Source organism: Furipterus horrens, unplaced genomic scaffold (assembly GCF_987537825.1).
Source record: "Furipterus horrens unplaced genomic scaffold, mFurHor1.1.pri manual_scaffold_2, whole genome shotgun sequence".
Lineage (NCBI taxonomy): Eukaryota > Metazoa > Chordata > Mammalia > Chiroptera > Furipteridae > Furipterus > Furipterus horrens.
In genome coordinates, this window is record NW_028327172.1 from 133,049,150 (window position 1) to 133,052,422 (window position 3,273).

The following is a 3,273-nucleotide window of genomic DNA, read 5'->3' on the forward strand; positions in this document are numbered from 1 at the left end:
AACCAGTTCTTCTAGTTGTCCCATATTTCCCCACCTATTTCATCCCACACCCAGTGGAGTGTTCTTTGAACCCAGTTGATTAGAATCTGGTGACGTTGTTTTTATGAGTCTAAATATAGGTGGTTGCAGGGGTGTGGAACATAGTGTGATATCTTTTTATTCTTTTTATTTTTTTGATAACTGTTGAAGCTAGGGGAGCTACACATGTTTTTATTATACTAAGAAAAGTTTTAAAAATTATAGATAAGTAAGGGATCATACAGATAAATTTTAGCACATACTGGGGCTTGAGGCTATTTCATATAATCATTCACTTTATTGTCTAGCACAGAGGTGGTCAAATTTTGATAAAATAAAAATTTTAAAAAAACAAACAAACCACTCACTCTGAAGCCCCTCTTACTGGTCTAGGTATTATTCCCAACCAGACTCCTTGACCAATCATCCAGCTCTTTACACATACACAGTCTTACGCTTTTCCAACAAGTATTTATTATTAGTTAAGCCATGATTCAGGATTCTAGGGTGGGATGTACCCACGTCCCCCTTCACCTCCCTGGGAGAAAGATGGAAGATGGAGGACACGTGGGTTGCAGCCAGTTCAGATCTCCCCAGGAGACATGCCTTCTGCCCAACGGTCATCCCAGGTCGACACCCAGGATGGGGGGCAAAGGGACTTGTACACACACCGGTACCATTCATACATGGAGACATCACCCCCTTTAGCAGTCATTTCCTTCTCACAGCGGTGGAAGTCCAGGTAGTTCTGCCAACAATTCCTGGTCTGGTTCTGGTTGGGGAAGCAGTTATCAAAAGGGGCAGTCTTGTAGTTCTTAATTTTGGTTTTGATGTCGTCTGCCATGTTGCTAACTCCCAAGGACGCCCCTGCAGTAGCACACAGTTCAATGTGACCCTCAGCAAAGATGCCTCTGTCTGAACAGAAATGGAATTTCCATAGTGTGATGTCTTAGTTTCTAACTCTGCCAAAATATAATACTTGGCATATCCACCTATTCCACCAGCTACAGAGCCTTCTTTCTGTTTGCTGGTTTTCTCTTGGGAGTGGTGTTTCGTGCTTGTAAAATGAATACTTGGAGGTAGTCCCGCCCCAGAAGTAGCCCTGAGCGGGCCCTGGTGACACCTGGGCAGTGGTGGCCAGTGTGGCTGCCTGTCACCCTGCGGAACCTGCCAACGCACCAAACCCTGCACCAGGTGACCCCGCTGCGGGATGTGCTGCTTGTCCAGCATGAATAGGGCTGCTTCTTCATAGTTCTCGGGCAGTTCTGCACTGGCCAGTGCATCGTCTGGGCCTCCCTGGCATGGCAGACTTGGCTCAACCCAGTCCCAGCGCGGCAGAGTTCCAGGCTGGGACTGCTTGGACTTGCACTCCATGCTCTGGTGCTATGGCTTACCCATCGGCTGAGGTGCCACCTGTACCCTGGTACTTGTGCTGATCTTCTCCCTCTTCTCTATGCATTCAGTGATGCTATACGAGAGCCCAGGCTACAGTCGGGCAGGCAACCCTTACCACTCACACCCCTTTGTCTTAGGTGCCCACGTCAGTGTTCCCTTGAATCAGGTATCCTGCATGGCCCAATGGGGTGAAGTCCCTGCCCTGTTGCCTCTGAAGGTCAAAGGTCAATGCTTCCATTTCTTGGACAAAGCTGGGCACTTCTCCAACATGGGAAACTCTTTGACAACACTGTGGTTGCTTACCATAGCTCGTGAGAAAACGACCTCAGGACATTCACCCTTCCCAGGGCAGAATAAAAACAACATTAGGGATGGGGTGACAACCAGAGTTACACAGGGGGGGCCAAGATTCATGAACAAAAAACAAAAGCAGTCATCCCAAGTACCTGAAAAACAACAATAACAGAAAAACAAAACAAAATAAGTATGTGAAGAACTTAAATCCAGAGGCCCTAACAGATGTTTCAACAGTCTTCTTGATATATATGGATTGGAAGTTGCACTCTCTTGAGCTGGCCCATGGAATTCATATCTCTCTGTGCATGTCTGATGAGCCTACATGGCAGGATGCAGGAATCAATTTGCAGTTGTAGAGGAGTGAGCCAAGGGGAGAGGAGTAGGGAGGAACAGAGAGGACATCCTGGTGCTTGTCTGAGACTGTTCCATTGGTCTGGCCCCTTGGCCATGTTTGAGAGCCTGATGGAAAGAAAAACTATAGGCATAACCTGAGAATACATGTTTCATGGAGAACTTGGTGGGTCTCTAGGGCACAAGTAACTTGTTCTAGTGTAAATGCAGTCCTGCCAGCTGGATCCTGGAGATGCCCCAAAGTATCAGAATGAGACTCTGTGGGTGTGTTTATGTGCATGGATGTATGTAGTGCTGAAGTTCTACACTAGCAGGTAGAACAAGGTCAAGGAATTATGGGTTACTATAAATAGCTTGACCTCATCTGAATCTACCAGCTGGTGAGGCCAGGGAACATTTCAGTCAGAGACCAACCTCACCACCAACAAATAAAAAAAGAAACTGACTAAAAACCCCACAACTCCAGAAACTGGCCACAAAATTTCAGAGGTGATTTTTTTTTTAATACAAAGAGTTTTATTGGGGGTTTAGTTGGCATGCAGAAAGTGCACATATTTGAAGCATACAGTTTGATGAGTTTTGACATGTCTACACCTGTAAAACTGCAATCAAGACAATGCCACTTCCTAATCCTCGCTTCTGCCCCTTCATCTCCTCTCCTCTGACAATCTGCTTTCTGTCACTGTACATTGGTTCATATTTTCCAAAAATTTATGTAAAATAAATGGACTCAAACAGTAAATACTGTTGTTGTTTTTTTTTAGAAAATTTTGGTAAAAATATATAACACCAAATTTACCATTTTAACCATTTTTAAGTGTATAATTTGTGGCATTAAGTACATCCACATTGTTGTGCAACCATCACTGCTATCCATCTTCAGAATTCTTTTCATCTTGCAAAACTGGAACTCTGTCCCATTAAACAGTAACTCCCCATCCCCTACTTTCTACAGACCTGGCAACCACCATTCTACGTTCTGTCTTTAAGATTTTGACTATTCCAAGTAACTCATATAAGTGGAATCAGGCAATATTTGCATTTCGTAATTGGCTTATTTTATTAGTATAATGTCTTTGAGGTTCATCTGTCCTGTAGCCTATTACACAATTTCCTTCCTTCTTAAGGCTGCATAACATTCCATTGTATGTATAGAGCACATATTGTTTATTTATTCACCTGTTGATATATGGGTTGCTCCCATGCTTTAGC

General features: G+C 44.1%; 2 pseudogenes; one reads left to right on the top strand and one right to left on the bottom strand.

Annotated features, from left to right (window-relative positions):
- Window positions 1-576: 576 nt before the first annotated feature.
- On the bottom strand, window positions 577-991 carry LOC150019526 (cytochrome c oxidase subunit 6B1 pseudogene; annotated as a pseudogene).
- LOC150019527 (transmembrane protein 223 pseudogene) lies at window positions 861-1,728 on the top strand (annotated as a pseudogene).
- The last annotated feature ends 1,545 nt before the right edge of the window (window positions 1,729-3,273 follow it).